Source organism: Saccopteryx bilineata, chromosome 4 (genome assembly GCF_036850765.1).
Source record: "Saccopteryx bilineata isolate mSacBil1 chromosome 4, mSacBil1_pri_phased_curated, whole genome shotgun sequence".
Lineage (NCBI taxonomy): Eukaryota > Metazoa > Chordata > Mammalia > Chiroptera > Emballonuridae > Saccopteryx > Saccopteryx bilineata.
In genome coordinates, this window is record NC_089493.1 from 187,182,762 (window position 1) to 187,202,853 (window position 20,092).

General features: G+C 35.9%; 1 non-coding gene across 1 annotated transcript; it reads left to right on the plus strand.

The window, feature by feature from the left end:
* Window positions 1-13,482: 13,482 nt before the first annotated feature.
* TRNAN-GUU (transfer RNA asparagine (anticodon GUU)) lies at window positions 13,483-13,558 on the plus strand. The gene has a single exon. It is a non-coding gene; the product is annotated as a tRNA-Asn (tRNA).
* Window positions 13,559-20,092: the final 6,534 nt, after the last annotated feature.

Genomic DNA, 20,092 nt, shown 5'->3' on the forward strand with positions numbered 1-20,092 from the left:
TGTAGACCACCAATGCATTGGAAAATATTGGAGAGTGACATATTAGTGGTTTTTAAAATATTCTGGGCATGAATGCCAGGGTACTAGTAGACTTGGCCCCTAGACTCTAAGTGAAGTTTATGTGTGTACTTTAGATTCACAAACCATACACTAAATTGTTTTATAAGCTATAGAACAGAAAGTTTAATTTAGTGATTTTATGACTGCTGAAGATTTGTTTTTTAGGACTATATGTTTTCTTACAAGGACTTAACAATCATTATTATTTAAAAATTTGTCAAAGTTGTTTGTTTTTAAATTACTTATAAGCCACAGTGATAATAAAGATAAAATTATCTAAAATACCAATTCTCTTTAAGAATAGCCACTAACAGATAATTCACATGGCATAAGAGAGAAATATAATTTAGGTGTCTCTTAATATGCTTTAAATGTATTTTTAAAATGTTGAAACACTATGAATATTGGAACATATAGTAAATCTGTAGTACATTTAAGCAACAATACTCACAAGAACATCCAGACAAATACATTGAGTGAATGGAGGACAAAAAATATCTATCTATATATCTATCTATATATCTATCTATCTATATATCTATCTATCTATCTATATATATATATGTATGGGCAAGTATATATGAAGTCAGTATGTATAGAAATAAGAAAATATCACAAACTGTTTGCAAAAGAAGGATTACTTAATAAATGGACTTGGAAATATTGGCTATGTTTAGGAAGAGACAATAATTTTGCTTTTCATTTCACAGCTACTAAAATAAATTCAAGAGGGAAAGGCAGAAGCTAAAATCAGAGATTGATGGAAAGTCAAATTAGGGTAAATGTAAAGCCAGAATTTCTTAATGAAATGACAATCTAGATAATTACTCTTTGTGATCTGTAGACTTCTAAGCATAAGTTAACTTTTTAAGTATGAGAGCAACAGAGACAGTCACCAAGGGAAAAATCCATGTACTTGATTTAAAATAATACAAACAATTTATACATCAAAAAGTTATTACTAGTAAAATTCAAGTGATGAATAACAAACTAAGGGAATCTTTTCAAAATACAGAAATTAAAAGACTTTTAAAGCATTAAAATCTTTTTGTAATGGTCAACAGTGTTAAAGAGATTTCCAAGTATAGGCACCATAAAAAATAGTAAGCATATGAATATGAAAATAGTTCAGCTTCAGTCATAATATGAGACTGAGACTTAAAAAAGACATGAGGAAACTCCTGTTTTGTTTGTTTGTTTGCTTTCTAACAAAGAAAAAATTTGAAAATATGAAAATCCCTGTGTGTTTTGGGAGAAATGTCGGCAGACAGGCTCATAGACAACTGGTATGCATGTAAATTAGTATCAACACTCTCAAAAGCAGCTTTGCTACCATGGAACAAGAGATTAACAATCATACAGAAAACACACTATTAGTGCAAAAATCTAAGAATATTTTTCATCTATGATTAAAAATTCAGAGAATTACTTAGAAGCAAAGATGGTCATTGTAAAGAAAAATGTCAGTTATTTTTACTGTAAGCATTTTAAAAGGTTCTATTATATATTTGATAAAGAGGCACAAACAATATACATATGGTATTTGTCTATTTCTTATTTGAAGAAAAATTTTACTTGTTTACTCTTTTCATATACTAGTTAAGTTGAAACTTTATTTTTCTCAGTGTTCCAGCAGCTGAAGGTCAGGTATGTAAAAGGAATGGAAAGTTTTTCTATTTTTCTAAAATAAGGAAAAGCTATTAAGGTAAAGTGTTAGCATAATATCCGGAAAGTCCATCCATGTTGTCACAAGTGGTAAGATTTTATTCTACAAATGAGTAATATTCCATTGTATCTATCTACCACAACATCTTTATCTACTTGTCTATCAATAGTCACTTAAGTTACTTCCATATCTTGGCTATTGTAAATAATGCTACATTGAATATAGGGGTTCATATGTCTCTTCAAATTAGTCTTAAGGATTTCTTTGTATAAATACCCAGAAGTGAAATTTATGGGTCTTATGTTAGTTCTATTTTTAATTTTTGAAGAACCTCCCCACTGGTTTTCATAGTGGCTGCACCAGTTTACAATCTCACCAACAGTGCACAAGCTTTCCCTTTTCTCTACATCTTCACCAATACTTGTTTGTTGATTTATTGATGGTAGCCATTCTTACAGGTGTGAGCTGATATCTCACTGTGGTTTTAATTTACATTTACCTGATGATTAGTGATACTGAGCATCTTTTACATTACACTTATATTTCTCAACACAATTTTATGTTTTCAGAATGGATAAACAACAAGGAACATGACTCTCCTTATTCTATTAAACTTAACAATAATTTGACTGATGCCCTAGGAATAGGATGGATGACTGTATAGATTTATGGTATATAAATGAAAAGGAAAAACAAAGTGAAATATTAAAATGAACAGGGCTGAGAGTGGCAGTATATATGGTTTAGATTGAGAAATATATAATATGAATAGATAAAATGCACAACTACAAAAGTATTTCAGACAATGTGTGAATTGGTTTCATTCAGCTTTTCTAAAAATCTCCATTTGCCAATTTTACTGTATGTGAGACAAATAACGGAAACTTTTGGCACCATTTATCAAAGACTATGTATTGAAATACTTTTTCAAATGTTGACTATAAGACCTATATGTGTTTCCAGTCTTATTTAGAGACTTCTTTTTGTAATGAGTAATTTGAATACATAGTAATAGTATACTATGGAAATAAAACAAAATTCCCTAGTGTACATTTTGTGGTTCATTCCCACAGGATGGCAAATATGCTTCGGCTCACATTCATATAGTAAATTATATGCTTAAAAATATAATAGCCATGGATTTTATGCAATAGTTGTTTTTTCAGAGCAATTCCGCCCATTTCTAATTGACTTTGGAAAAATGCAAGACAAGTGTTCCTTCTTGACTCACCGTGCTACTCCAGGAAAACATCCTTATTTTTAATCATTTATACTCTCAAGAGACTATGGTCGACTGTAAGAGTTCTAAAATTGAAGAGACACAGAGACAGAAAAATAAGGAAAACATCTAACACAAATTTTACTCCTATGCTCAAAATCTGTAAGTTTTCAAATAACCAAGTCAACATCAAAACTTTGGAGTAATCCCAGTCTTCTAGATCCTATCTACCTCTGTTAAAATAAAACATCAAGTAGATTTTAAATATATTTAAGAAAATTTAAGTTTTTTGAAGATTGCTATTTCTTCTTTTTTTCTCTTTCCAAGTGAGAGGGAAGAGAGAGAGACTCCTACATATGCCTTGATCTGGCTTTACCTGGCAACCACCATTTGAGGCTGATGTTCTGCCCATCTTGGGCCAGGCTCACAACCAAGCTATTTTTAGTGCCTGAGGTGGAGGCTCTACACAGCCGTCCTTAGTGCCTGGGGCCAATGTGTTCCAATCAATCGAGCCATGGTTGTGGGAGGAGAGAGAGAGAAGAGAGAAGAGAGAAATTTTAAAAAGAGGTCATATCAAGGAATTAGAAATTAGAAGGCGTGAAGGTTATCATAAATCTCTCTTTTCCATTTGAACCACTGTAGAGTTGCTTTGTCTTATCAGCTAATTATGGGTCCATTTCTATCTTCTGCTTAACCTGTACTCAACTGAAACTCTGCTGTCAGAACATGTGAGTGCTAAAGCATATCGATTACATGCTCAAATTCTAGACCAGACTGCTGAGGCCAGAATATCTGTTCAGCTGTGTGGTTTTGAGGAGTCTTTGAACTTCCCTGTGACTTGGCGTCCTCCTCTGTACAATGAGAGTAATTATATAGCCTGCATCATACGATTATGTGAATTCATGCACATAAAGCATTAAAAACAGCGGCAGCCACACAACAAGTGGTATATCTGTTCATCATTTGTTGTTGACATTCTAAAAAGAAAGTGTGAATTGTTTCATTCAGATTTTCTAAAATCGCCATTTGCCAACTCAACTATATATGGCATAAATGAATGAAACATTTTTCCAAAAGAAGGTGTTTATGAATCATGTTCTTTTCTTGTTTTGTTTTAACAAATACCCATCAATTTTAGTTTTGAAGTAATATAAAAAACTGTCAACTTCCATTATTTTTTCTCTAATTGATTTTGATAAAATAATCTAAAAGAAATAATTTTTATTATAAGTTTTGTTATGTTTTTCCAACCAAGAATACTCCATCAAGAATAAATGACATGAATATATAATTACACTTATAAAGGCATAAGTAAACATTGTCACAAGTACTTATATTCTCAAATGAAGTTTGTGAGAATAATAAATTTGTCCATTTTCGTCAGGGAACTTTATGAAATCGTTCCATTTTAAACCAAATCCAGCTTTGCTATTAATGAAGAAAATTATACATTTCTGCACAGTTTCATCCAAATTAAGTATATTAACCTCATACAGATATAATTTCTCTAAAATAGAAATTCTACCCACATATTTTCTTACCAAGAGATTCAGTGCACTTCTGTGTGGCAAGGATGAAAACAAGATTGCTATATCACTCTAAATGAATAAGCAGACTTTGTATTTATTAGAGTGGACATAATAGAATAATTGTGTATTCACGGTGGTCAGTTTTCTATAAATATTGCAATCCAGTAATTACTATAAAACTGCCTGTTATTTACTCATTTGGAAGACTTAAAGGAACATGAATATGCATGAACTATTTCTGTAAGTCGGAAACATACCCTTTGTTTTGCATTTTGACTTTGCTATAGGAGTACTTGGTCCTTTTTAAGATATATCTGCTATTCCTTCATCATCTTGAGCTAGGCAAAGGTTGAAGTGTCATTTTAAGGAAGGTACAATTCATTAGTTCTTTTCTTTCGAGACTGTGTAACTAGATCTTTCTTTCCTTTCTCCTGTCTACCTACTCTACAAGACATGGGTGGAACCAAACATAAAATTACCTGTCCTTTTATTTCCTACTTTGTTCTCTCTTTTCCATTACTATCACTACCTGATCTGAGAATAAGAAACATAGAGAACTAGTAATGAAACACATCTCACCGTCCATATCTTTCCAGGACCTAGGTGGCATTGGGTTAAATGGATTTCCAGAGATAAACTTTGGTTATCTTTTCTCCTCATTTGCCCTTCCAACTCATTTTGACAAGGAAGATCTAATTTTTTAAAAAATGCACCTTTCTGTTATAATATTTCATGTACAACAGGAACCATCTTTCAGCCCTTCAAGTTACCCTGGTTGATGTCTGCTTACTCTACTTAAAAACACTCTTTAATATCAGAGGAGTTGCATCTTCATTTTAGAAATTTAAGAGAGAAACCTTTTCTGTACTCACATCCTTAGTTAGCAACACATTAGTTTATAAAACTTTTCTAGAAATAAATTGCTATGGAATTTAGAAGTGCATAGGAGTAATACTATAATTATAGAAAGCTGAAGATGTAATATAGTTTACTCAACAATTTGCTGAATATAAGGATGGAAATGCTTACAGTTAAAAAGAAACAACAGGACTTGGCTAATTCAGCTAATCTTATTTTTGTGCACATTAGCATTGAGTCAGATTCTCCAAGTTCAAGAGCCACATTGGATTTTTAAAATTTCTATTTGGATTCAGGGCTCAGAATAACTACTTTAGTCAGACTTTCCCCCAAATCCTCTAATAATTGACTAGATTGATTTAAAACACCAACACGAAAGTCCACATAGTCCCTTTACAATAAAGATTCCCAGGCATCAGGAGACCATGGCAATATTGTTTTCATTCCTTCCCTCCTTTCTTCCTTTTTTATTCTTCCTTTCTTCTTTCTCCCTCCCTTCCTCTCTCCCTCTCTCTCATTCATTTCATTCATTCATTATGGTAAAAAGAATACTTAACATGAGATGTAAATTGTCTATTCAATTCCATCTTAAAGTCAGGTTATTTGCTATTAAGCTGTAGTCTCTTATAAAAAAATGTGGTTTGCAAATATTTAATCCCATACTCTAGGTTGTATTTTTATTCTGCTGATTGTTTCCTTTGCCATGACAGTTCTAACTAGCTAGATGAGATACTGGTAGAAAGCTCTGAGCTCAGTGATTTCTAGCAAAATAAACGGTTCTCTGGCTTCCAAATGAACATTTTAAAAGCAACAAAGAGTCATTAATATGGATATAACAATGTTGGGTATTCCATCTTCCCCTTTTATTAACTTTCATTTATTTCTATGGATGCTCTCTGAGTGTGGAACAGTTAAAAATAATTGAGGATCTATGCCTTATAAAAACTAAACCAATTTTTAAATATGCTCATACTCAGCGGTTCTAGAAAGTAGTATGTCCATGATTAGAATGGGATTGTTGATAGAAAACACAGCTAATGCTTACTTAGTCCTTTAAAGATAGAAAATAATAATAACTTGTAACTTCCTTAACAGATCATATCTTTCTTAACAGATCATATCTACCTATAGTTGTAATGAATACAAGCAGTATTCACAAAGAAAATAAATAAAAAAATTAAGCTCGATGAAATTATCAGTCTAGTCCTCTGACAAATTCACTCAAAATATTAAAAAAAACATTTATGTACAAACAAACATCAGTTTACAATTAAGAACAGTTTCTTTTCAGTTTGTATATTTTTAAATTATATAATTTATTAAAATTCAGAGGAAAGGTGTATTGTATGAAAGTGAGAGAAAAAAATAGGATTTGTTCTCTTGCCATTGAATCAGTTTCCATGAATCTGTTGCCTCAGAAAGATTGTTACTGCAAGACATTCAAGTGTTTTCTAAGACATTGTTTAAACCTCAGTTCTAAGCTTATTTATAAAGGACAGGAATTGATATTCTACTCATAAACATTTGGAATAATGCAACTTTGTTCAACTATAGAGGATGAAATTCAATTTTTTTTAAAGTAGCTTTCTTGGGGCTAAGGAAACTCATGATCAGAATCCACTGATACAGATGGAATTTCAAGGGAAAAAATCTAAATTCTGACCCAGTTTCTTAGACTTACTGGCTCTGAATAAGAATGAATAACTAGGGCATGATTTTTTTTATCTATAGAAAGAAAAATGATCAATAAACACTTTAAAACTTTGCTCAATTTTATCATGCATTTTTGCCCCATACTTTGGTCACTGAACCTACTGGTATTACCCATGGTCTTTTAAGCAGAATAAAACTGGTTGATTTAATGTGCTAAAATACTGTTTTGATTGGCAATGCCATAGATATGGTGATCTATTACATTGCTGTCAGTGACAATATACAGATAACTTCTCAAATAAATTTCTTTTTTTCAGTAACCAGAAATGTGAAGAACAGTGAGGTAGATTTTATATAGTCTAAAATAGAATGTGTTTAATTTTTCCCTCAAATGACAATAAACAGTAGGTAACTATAAAAAGTAATGGATAATTAAAAGGTAATTAAGATAAAAAATGATGACAAAAACATATATTTTTAAAAGCCAAGCCAGTTTATTTTATAATGTTTAGGTAAATATAATACTTAACATAGCTAATCTTTATAAAGATTGGTATGCTTCTACTTCCTCAAAGCAAATAGCTGTCTGTTTTCCAATAAAATCAATGACCACAGCATCGCCCTGTATAATGAATAAATTATAATGTTAAATCGCCACTTGTTCATTCGGTACCTATTTATGGAGTGTCAGCTGTTGACAGTCATTATGTTCCGTGTTGCAAAATGCAACACTAAGGTGGGATGATACATAGGGAGACCTAGGCTTTAGAGATCTTAAGTTTGTATAATCTGAATAAACCCTCTTTAAGAACAGTAATGTAGCCTGCCTGACCTGTGGTGGCACAGTGGGTAAAGAATCGATATGCAACATTGAGGTCACCGGTTCAAAACCCTTGGCTTGCCTGGTCAAGGCACATATGAAAGTTGATGCTTCCTGCTCTTTCCCCCCCCCCTTCTTTCTCTCTTTCTCTTTCCTCCCCAAAATGAATAAATAAAATGGGTTTTTTTTAGAAAAAGAGGACAGTAATACAAAATCAGGTTTTAAAAAACAGAGCATGAGAAACTGATAACAAAATAAACAGAAAGCCAACTAAATGGGAAATGATATTTTCAAACAACAGCTCAGATAAGGGCCTAATATCCAAAATTTACAAAGAACTCATAAAACTCAACAACAAACAAACAAACAATCCAATAAAAAAATGGGAAGTGGATATGAACAGACACTTCTCCCAGGAAGAAATACAAATGGCCAACAGATATATGAAAAGATGCTCATCTTCTTTAGCTATTAGAGAAATGTAAATCAAAACTGCAATGAGATACCACCTCACACCTGTTTGATTAGCTATTATTAGCAAGACAGGTAATAGCAAATGTTGGAGAGGCTGTGGAGAAAAATGAACCCTCATACACTGTTGGTGGGAATGTAAAGTAGTACAACCATTATGGAAGAAAGTATGGTGGTTCCTCAAAAAACTGAAAATAGAACTACCTTATGACCCAGCAATCCCTCTACTGGGTATATACCCCAAAAACTCAGAAACATTGATACGTAAAGACACATGCAGCCCCATGTTCATTGCAGCATTGTTCACAGTGGCCAGGACATGGAAACAACCAAAAAGCCCATCAATAGATGATTGGATAAAGAAGATGTGGCACATATACACTATGGAATACTACTCAGCCATAAGAAATGATGACATCGGAACATTTACAGCAAAATGGTGGGATCTTGATAACATGATACGAAGCGAAATAAGTAAATCAGAAAAAACCAGGAACTGCATTATTCCATACGTAGGTGGGACATAAAAGTGAAACTAAGAGACATTGATAAGAGTGTGGTGGTTATGGGGGGAGAAGGGGGAAAGGGAGAGGGAAAGGGGAGGGGGAGGGGCACAAAGAAAACCAGATAGAAGGTGACAGAGGACAATCTGACTTTGGGTGATGGGTATGCAACATAATTGAACGACAAGATAACCTGGACTTGTTATCTTTGAATATATGTATCCTGATTTATTGATGTCACCCCATTAAAAAAATAAAATTATTATAAAAAAAACAAAACAGAGCATTAATTTAGAATGAGAAAAAAAATGACAAGTTATTTACATATTTTAAAAATGTGACTGCTATCACAAGCATCAAATTATAAATCAAAGATAAATGAACATTTGGTATTTTGATTAAATACTATATGAACACTTCTTTACATAACAATGATTTTTGTCATTTTATTCCCTATAGCAGTAATAAAAAGGTAATTTATTTTTCTTACTGAAGTTTAAAAAGCTTATTTTAGTATCAAAACTTGCTACAGGCAATGCTGTATACATGTTTAGAGTGGTATCAAATATGAGAAAATCTTTCTAATGGAAGATACAGGATATGGAAGACTATTCCTCAGGCTGGCTTCCAGCTTTTTATATTCCAAACATTGTTCCTTTCCACCACCTACATCCTTGATGTGCCAGGTTCTGTAGGACATTTTCATTTCAGTGAAGAACATCTCACCTTTTACTCTCAGGTCACAAGGACACAACACTCTACGGTATAACTGGAAGTCTTTTCCCCCTGCAGGGACACTTATGAATAACCTTACTATCATGGAAGTGACAGCAACCCATGTAAATAAATTCTGGTAAACCTAAACTAAATGTATCTTGTATCCTTAATACAATTCCCAAGATGCTTTTGGTCATCCAAGCTAGACCATATAACTAAGAATGAAAGATGGGAAGTCAGAGTGAACGTAGATGTATATATTAAAAACAAAGATACAAAGGAAAGACTTCTTTGTTAAAGTATAGGGTATCATGGGGTTACACAGTAAGAGGGCCAGATCTGGTCCTATAATTCAGAGGAAACTTCTCTAAGTGGAATGCCAAGCTGACAACTGAACAAGAAACTCCTTCTTGGAAACCAGGTGATGGTGACATGAGGGAGATGAAGATTTCAGGAATAAGGAATAAAATGCACAGACTTTGAGACAGGGCAATGCTATGATGAGTTGAGAAACTGAGAGGAAATTTTGTATGGCTTGGAGCTCAGAAAGTGAGGGAAAAAGGGTCAACAGGAAGGAGGCTTTAGAGAAAATGGAAGGGGTAGATCCTGTGAGGCCTGGGTGTAGACCACATTAAGATTGGGGCCTTATTCTAAGGAAAAGAGGAAGCCATAAAGACTTGACAGGAGAAGATTTGTATTGATACCAGAATATTCTGAGTACAGTGGGCAATGGATTGAAGTGGAGAGGCACAGTTGAGGGAAGCTGTTGCCCTCAATTAGAAAGACTTGGCCCAGGGTTAGTGATTCCAGCATCCATTTAGTCATTAAAATTAGGAATGTAAAAAATGGTGATGTGTCCTTCTCTCACTCAACACTCTAGTTATTTTCACAAAGTTCAGTCTCTTTAGTCTCAGCTGTGCTTTAAGTAACCACTGTTCTCTTTTCCCCCCTCAATGTCATTACCAACTAAAGTAGCTCACCTCTTATTAATCACGGCAGCACTTTTCTAACAATGTCCTGTTCCCTATTTCCAATCTCTCCTCTAGTCATATCTCTTCTACAGTCTTTTTTGTTACCCTCCCACAATACATGTCTGGCCAGGCCATTCTCCTAGTGGTGGCATTATTGATAATACACATTATACAATAAATTCCTCACAGATTTGCTGTAATTTTTATGTCAAAGCTAATTGTAAAACCACTAACTCTGCTCTCCCTACCTACACACACCTATCCATACAGTACCCTGCACATGCTGTCCTCTTTCATACTGCTTTACTTTGGATCGTGCCGTTCGTTTTTGACTGCTATTCTCTTCTTATTTGTATTCATCAGTGTCCTGAGGAAACACAGATTTATTGAAAGGCCCAGTACAGAGAGGACTTTAAGCAGAATTGTATGCAGAGTACCCATTGGTGCCTTCAGAGCTCTCCTCATCTCCCGTTTCTTCTTTCAATGGAAGATGTCCCTGAAGGCAGGGAGGCAGGTAAATACTAGTTAGACATGGAAGCATCTTTACAGCTCTGCAATATCAAGAGATCAAGGGGAATTGAGGGGGAGAGAAGGGCAACATTTGCCGAGGTTTGAGCTACTTGCTGCTAAGCAAAGAAATCCCTTTAATGATCCGGACCAGGCGGTGGTGCAGTGGATAGAGCATTGGACTGGGATGCGGAGGACCCAGGTTTGAAACCCTGAGGTCACCATCTTGAGCATGGGCTGATCTGGTTTGAGCCAGGCTAACCAGTTTGAGCCTAAGGTCAATGGCTTGAGCAAGGGGTCACTCAGTCTGCTGTCACTCCCCATTTCAAGGCACATATGAGAAAGCAATCAATGAACAACTAAGGTGCCACAATGAAGAATTGATGCTTCTCATCTCTATCCCTTTCTGTCTGTCTGTCCCTCTGTCTGTTTCTGTCACACAAAAAAAAAGAAAGAAAAAGAAGAAATCCCTTTAATGAGAAGGATGGGTATCCTGAGAGGTTAGTCCAGGTCACATGGTCACTTTCTGCACCACAGTATCTGGGGATTATGAATGACCAAATAGCAGGCCTACCAAGACCAAATGGAATGGGACACAACTTTCTAACAGCAAACAGCATTAAGTCTGTACCTTTTTTTATTTCTAGCTTTCATAATTAGGTTTACAACCCAATGTGAATTAGTTTTTGTAAAGGATGTTAAAACACAAATAGCATGTGCACAAATGCCAACTGAGATCTAGAAATAAAACACTATTAAAGATGACTCAGAGCAAAGCAGTTGTTCTTCAAGGAGGTAGGTGATTGCGGTCGGTCCCTCGGTCTTTCTTCTGGCCTGCGTTGTGTGGGGGTGAGTGTTCAACTGTGATTTTACCAATCTTTCATTTGCATCTCTGTCAGAAACAGTTCACGTTTACTTTGAAATAATTGCAGCCTTTGAGTCAGGGAAATAGCACTGCAGGAAGTACTCAAACGTAAAGGCTACTTACGATTAAAAAAGTGAAGAAATGTTATCTAAATTGCCCAGAAGTTTTATAAGTTACCAATGGAGATGCAATGGTTAAATTTTAATCAGCTGCTTGTTTAACTGATTTCACTTACTATGTTGAATAAATTATGTAAAACATGTCTTCAATTATGTAATTACAAGGGCCAATAGGAATGGGACTTGTGTTTTACACTTGTGTACATTTAACAGACTGTTAATGTTCTCTGGAGTAATGCTGAAATCTAGAGTGGTCATACCAAGAAAGAGTTGAATGTTCCTATCAGATAATGATATGTATTATTTCCGCAATGAAATGTTCTAAAATGGAATTTATATGTTTTGATTAAAAGGAACTAATTTTAAATGCATGATCATTGCAGAACACTACAATTTGAAGCTCACTGAACATTTTAAAATGAAGATTTTCTCATCTTTTTCAACTATTTCTATTTAATTTTCAAAAGTACTACCTTTATTTTTGCTATGGTTGGAGTTGCCCCTGCTAATTGAAAAAGTATCTGTCCAGACATTACATCTTTCATAACATATCTACTTCCATTTCCGTATTTATATTAAATCTTAGGGGTTTTTGTAAGTGATTGAACTGAAAGTTCAAACAAGTGACTCTGTAGGTTTTAGACTATTAATATTTTAACATTTTCCTTAAGCAAATATTAAAACAATTGACATTAAGCAAAGGATTTAGGAATAAACTGCACCTGCATACAAGAAATATAATTGTTGTCTAGGACAATAGCATTGCTTTAATATGATTTTAAGTAAGGTATTTATTACTTCCCCTCTTAGATCTTTTTAAACATGAATCAGAGATTATCAGGCTCCCTTTGAGATAGTATATTTCATTTGAAATATTTTGCATATTCCTTTTCAGCAGTCATATTGATATAAAAAATTACTTGTGATTTTGCAGGCTGCAGACAAGTCACATTTTTGAAACACTAAATAGATCTAAATAAGATTTTTTTAAAATTAGTCTGTCATGAACATTGTTCTTATAATTGATTTATTTAACATCATTATATAGAAGAGTTGAAAATTATATATACATGTCTGATATTAACCATGTAAGATAAATATTACACATAGAAAGAACCATTTCTTGGCATAAAAATAATAAATCGATGAATACATTTATTGTGTTCAACTATATTAATCAAGTCTCAGATAATTTTTTTAAGATTTTATTTATTTATTTTATAGAGGAGAAAGAGGGAGAGAGAGAGAGAGAGTAGAGTGGGGAGGAGCAGGAAGCATCAACTTCCATATGTGCCTTGACCAGGCAAGCCCAGGGTTTCCAACTGGCAACCTCAGCATTCTAGGTCAACACTTTATCCACTGTGCCACCATAGGTCAGGCCTCAGATAATTTTTTAATGCCATACACAAAAGGAATTTTCATTTAGGGTGTAATATTTATATTTTATTATGTATACCTCAGAGATCTTTGCTGCTTTGATGGAAGTATTAAAACAACAACAACAAAAAATAAAAAACCATAACAGCCCTGGCCGGTTGGCTCAGTGGTAGAGCATTGGCCTGTTGTGTGAAAGTCCCAGGATCAATTCCTGGTCAGGGCACACAGGAGAAGCACCCATCTGCTTCCCCACCCTCCCCCTCTCACTTCTCCCTCTCTCTCTCTCTCCCTATCTCTCTCTCCCTCTCTCTTCCTCTCCTGCAGCCATGGCTTCATTGGACTGAGTTGGGCCCAGGTGCTGAGGATAGCTCCATGGCCTCTGCCTCAGGTGCTAAGAAGAGCTCAGTTGCTGAGCAATGGAGCAATGCCCCAGATGGGAAGAGCCTTGATCCCTAGTGGGCTTGCCTAGTAGATTCTGGTGGGGGCACATGCAGGATCTGTCTCTGCCTCCCCTCCTCTCACTGAATTAAAAAATAAAAGTAAAATAAAACCAGATGTGATTGAAAACATTATCAAATACTAATGGAGAGGGGGAGGAGCAGGATAGTAATTTCATATTACATTTCACTAATATAAAATGTGGCTCACAATTTACTTCCTTCTCACCACCCCATTTTATAATACTTCTAGCTTTACCTGTAGCATTACTGGTATGAATTTGACCAGTAACGTCAATGTCAAGGAACTTACCTTCTACAATTTCTTTCATGTATTTTATGGTTTCAGGTCTTCAGGTGGCCATATGTGTCCGTAACACCTTTTTGGAGGCTTACAGGGGTCTCAAATTTGCGGCCCGCGAGCCCCATCGGCCCGCCCACCAATTTTGTGCGGCCCGCAGACTGTCTGCGGGCCGCACAAAATTGGTGGGCGGGCCGCGAGTTTGAGACCCCTGAGCCTCCAACAGAATCGTTAGAAAAACTGACTAATCATTCAGGGATTGTGTCAGCTTTGAAATGAGTGTGTCTGTGAACTCAAGTAAAGCAACAGGCGACAGTGGCCTGACATTGTGGCGTGAACAGTGTTCGCTGTGATCATTTAGCCAGCCTCATTCTCTCATAGTGTGTCTCTGGTCCCCCTCACTTGCACGTACATGGCAGCATGCACTCACCCGCAGATGGTGGATGTCAGCTCTCCCAAGAAGAGTTTTAAAAACTCAGAAGAATTAAGTTACCATAAGCAATTGGCTTTGTCAATAAAACGTCTGTTTGTAAATACCGGGGCCCTAAACTTAATGTCCTTTTGTAGTGTTTGCTCATTTCAGTTTCTTCTCTGTTCCCTTCTGTCTGTCTCTTTCTCGCTGCCCCTTGTTTTAGACTCCCACTGCTGACAGATGGGATAATCTTCTCCCACCCCAACATCTGGCTCCTGCCACCAAGCTTTACCCCTGTGTGGTAGCCAAATACAGATGTGGGTCTAATGATCTCTAATTATCAGGCCTGGTATGCATTTGCATCTCAGTTGGTGACAGATTGGAGAAAAATTTGAGGAGAAGTCCACACTGATACAGCGCTATTTATCATGTCTTATTAAACACTACCTTTTACCTATTCTGCTATAGAATTGGCTCTCATTTTTCCTAACTGTGTGTTGCTGAACACTTCAGCGGGATTAATAAAAGTTTTCCATAAGACCATCCTGTAGGCAATTTGAAAATCATCAATAAATTGTGAATTAAATGCACAATAATTTTAAATTGTAAAACTTACTTAGAAAGGTAATTGCAGTTGTAAAAATTGCACTTTTCTTGACTTTGATGATGGAGCTAGGCGAAATTACATGGTCGTGCAATTATCTGAACAAGAAATATTCCAAACAGAAGGAACAACCTGTACAAAACAGATTTATAAATTGTGGAAGTTAAAATACCTAATTTGCAAGAATGCCATGGGTCTCAAAAGGCCATTTTACTTTACTTTCTCTCTACTTTAAAAAATATAACTTGCATATATATATATACATATATATACACATATATATACACATATATATATATATACCTTGAGAAATGACATACTAAATTTTCTTTCTAAACACATAGGATAGTTATCATCTTGAAAAACCTTATAGAGAGTTTATCATTAATTATTGAGGAAAACAAAATCAAAAGGAATGGTATTATGAAAGCCCTAGTAAATATGTTCATGTTCATTAAAATAAAATAATATGGTACATGGTACATTAAACAAAGAAAATATCCATTTTATTATATTTTATAATTCCATCAATGATCCTGAGACTAATGTTGCCTGTATATAATTCCTGCTCTTCTTTTTTTTTTTTTTTCTTGTGGAAAAGAGAGACATACAGACAGGCAGGAAAGGAGAAAGATTAGAAGCATCAACTCAGTTGAGGCAGTTTAGTTGTTAATTGATTGTTCATTGATTAAACAATGCATGCCTTGCCTGGGGGGCTCAAGCTAAGCCAGCAACTCCTTGCTCAAGCCAGCGACCTTGGACTCAAGCCAACAATCATGGGATAATATTTGTGATCCATGCTCAAGCAGGTGACCCTGTACTCAAGCTGGTGAGTCCGCGATAAAGCCAGCGAGCTTAGGGTTTCTAACCTGGGTCCTCAGTGTCCCAAGTCAATGCTCTAGCCACTGCGACACCACAAGTCAGGAATTATTTTTATTATTATTATTATTTTAATTGACTTCACTAAGTTTCTATAAGATACTTAAAAGCTCAGTCTGCTTTCTGGTGGGTAATATTAATTCTAAAATGAACTTTTCAAATGTCATCTACATTTAGATTCTCGCATCCCTGATTACATCACAGTCCCCAAAATGAAGCAGTGCCCCAACACGTGCTATTGGCTTTTCATAATCCATTGTAAGCATCTCAGGTTGGTTTGTCTAAAGACTGGGAATGCTCTTGCTAACTTTCTTTCTTCTAATGCTTCACTGTAAAGACTTTCCATCTTTTGCTTTCATGCGTGTTACCCCTTTAAATACCAACTCCTTTTATTTCTAACTTTTTTTCCTTTAACTTCCCCCCGTCTCTCTCTCTCTCCCTCTCTCTCTTTCTCTCCTTCTTTCTTTCCTTCCAGCCAATATGACTTAATGGATATGACCAGAGATTTGGGGGCCAGGTAAAATATGTATTTATCAGATAATTTTTAACTTTGAACAAGTTGCTTAACTTTTTTTCAGCCTAAAACTCCTCACCTGTAAAATGAGGTAACAGTGCTTTTGCCATGAGACTTTAGTTACCATAAAATGAAATGATGAGAGTAAATAGTTACAGCAGAACCTGGTATGTGGTAAGCAGTTAATACACAGTAGCTGCTATGAAGCTAATGATGATAATGATAATGATGATAATGATAATAATGATAATGTTGATGTTGATGAAGGAGAAAGAGAAAGAAGAATGAAGAAAGGAGAAAGAAGAAAGAAGAAAACAGGGATGACATCCAGCAGAAGGAAGTCTTGTCTACTACTGTTAAAGTTCCCCTACTTTTAAAAATTAAAAGGGAAAGACTATAAAGCAATACTTCATTTACCGAAATACTAGATGTATGCTTAATATAACCAATGTCTTGATTATAGTGAGGATCTAAATATGTAAATTCATTGGCTAAATTCATTTAAGATTAAAATGCTTTTTAAACTCATGTGTGTTATACCTCAATTAAAATGTTTGGAAAAGGGAGAGATAATATTGATATTATCTCCAAATGAAACTCTGAATACATTCAGAGACACCCTGATATAGATGATTGAGAGAAAAAATTCACAATTAAGCCATAATCTGGTGTGTGTGGCTGAGGCTTCTTTTGACCTCCCATGGGTCAAATTCCCTAACATATAGCGAACAATGGATATTTGTTGATTAACTTAGTAATACATATCTTTATTACCTTGTGCCCATCTTGAGATTATCGCTGGCCCCTTCCATTCCTGTCCTAAGTCTCTCAGGAATTCGTATAATCCACTTCTGTCCATGTCTTTGGCTGTTACCCAGACCAGAGAATCTTAGAAGTTGGATGTTGATGCCTTTGAGAATGTAGAGTAGGAGCCAAGTGAGGCAATTATTATGACCCTTTGTCCAGTTGCTCCTTGGGGAACAGTATGCATAGTGCCTACAGTGCGCCAGTACTGGTTTAGTCCTTTATAAATAATAACTCAGTCTATTCTTAAGATAATCCTATAAGATGTGCAAACAGAATTGTAGGATGATTAAGAGTATACTGTTAGGAGGTATTTGGCCAGGGTTCTTATCCTCTCTCCAAACACAAGTACATTAAATGACCATGGTTTGTTTCTTTGCTAAATGTGGGTTATTTTAGGTTAGGATTTCGATAGAGAAAGAGGCCAGTCTGAGTGATACAGAATAACGAATGAATAGGAATCAGATCTTAAAGTTAAGGGTATAGTCTATGAAAGACTGTGACCGCCAGTACTGGAATGAAGTCACCTGGGCAGGCGGCCAGGGGAGAAAGTTGACATGTGATAGGGGAGAAGAAGGACAAACGGGAACCCTGGGAGAAACTGGAATTTACACTGTCGATTAATACCCACATCGATCTCACACCACCTCGGCTTTGATGATGTGGTTGACCTGCTGGAGAAATTGATGCCTGTCAGCTTGTGGCTATGCACACCCGACTGAGGGTTCTAGCTGCCCAGCCCGGATACTGAGCCATGTCAGCTAGGTCTGCCGGACGGTCAGGGACAGAGTGCGTGGATGGTGCCCCACACAGAACTCGGCAGTATAAAAAATGCCTGTGGCTCCATTTCCACCTTATAAATCCCGTGTGTGTGTGTGTGTATAGTGTGTGTGTGTGTGTGTGGTGTGTATGCATGTGCATGTGCAACCCTAGCCCAGACCCCTCAGACACCTCACCACAGGGATTCTGTTTCCAAAGTTGCCCCGGCAGAAAGCCAACTCATCCAGGCAGGTTTGCTCCCAGTGTCGCCAATGGCTGGTCAATGTAGAGGAGATACAGAAGTCCACTCCTTTTGCCTTATTTTGAATTAACTTTTTTTTTTTTAATTATTGAAAGAAAAGGGAACCCTCGTGTAAGATGCTCCAACCAACCATTTGTTTCTTTACTTAGAGGTTCGTGTCCTCGCATCTCGCCTCTTTCTTGGTGATGGGGAAGGGTGATGTCCGAGGCCACTAGGGAAGCTGTGTGTGGAGGGTCAGGTAAAAGCTATTCCACCTGCCTGGAGCTCCAGGCTACTTGGTGGACCATCGTCTCCTACATGAGATGTAAATAAACCATCATCTCATTGGAAACACTGAATTTTTCAATCTCGTTACAGCAGCTTACTGTTTATTCCATCATAACCCAATGCTATTTAGTAGATGAACCAACAGAAAAACTCAGGTTTATTTAATTAAAAATATTTTTTTTTTAAAAAAATCACAAACATGTACCATACTACCTCTCCAGCTTTGGCAAGCCAGAGAGGGAAGCATTATGAAGGAGAACCTCCTTCCTCGACTTACGACTGATGGAAACTAAAGAGAAAGAGGTAGGGTAATTTAAGGGGAGCAAAGGCAGTTAAGAAAACTTCTCGATGCCTTAGACTTTAAACAGGTAAGCCATGTAAATGGAGCTGGAAATGCTCTGTGTAATTTAACGTTTTATAGTCGGTATAAAAAATAGAAATATAGAGTCCACATTACCAGCTGAGACTCTCTAACCACTATGTCTTTGTATTTAGATATGCATGCAGTGTTTTTATTATTCCACAGTGAGGATCTCTACAATCCAGCTCTCTTTCCCCAGTAGCATGTGAGGTACAGGAAGATGCGTTGGCCCTGGAAGCTCACTAGGGGGCACTGTTGGGAGTGCTGTGGAGGTAACTTATGGCCAGGAAGTGACGTAAACACAGAGCAGCTACAACCCTGTATAAGTTTTCACACCAACGCGCAGGGCAGTCAGACTTTGAATGCAGTGGGGCTCATCATTTTAATATCCTGACTTGACCTTTTTTTTTTTCCCTTATTTAAAATAAAACAGATATAGGAGACAACAGTGACGAATAATAATTTTAGAGAACAAATAATGTATGCAGTGGGAACACAACAGATAATATAAAGAAAGACATATTCAGGCAAAGTGACAAATGTCAGCCCCAAAGACCTTCTAGGAGAAGGAAAGAATATGATGGCTTTCAGTTTAAGGCTTACTTCTAATTTATTTAAAGTACAAGGGTGTTTGTTTGTTTGTTTGTTTGTTTTAACCTTTGCCTCCTGCCCCTACCCTGGCTTCTAGGGATTTCTGGTAAGGTACACATTCTGGCCCTCACAGAGACACTGTATACAAGCTGAAATTCAAAGGTAACTAGCAACCAATTTTTGGTTCCTTTTCGGTTTTTACTCCTCTCTATTCTGATAGTTCCTTATTCTGATCCCTGTTTAGACTTTCTAGTCTTTCTCATTACTGAGGTTATAAAAAGAGGAAGTCTGTTACAGTACATTGGGGAAATTAAGAATGCTTATATTTTAGACATACTTGAAGCTTAAAATATGTTTTTAAAGAAAATAAATATGAGATATGTAGATATCTTATCACGGGCCAGTAGCAACTGCCCATCAATTGCTGTGACAACTTGCCTTCTTCACCATCTTGAGATTCTCGGAGGGATATGCTAGGTACAGTAAGTTGCAAATATGTTGTTACTTAATAATGATTAATATATAAACACATTGTGTCAATTGTCACTCTTCAAAAATCTGAAGTG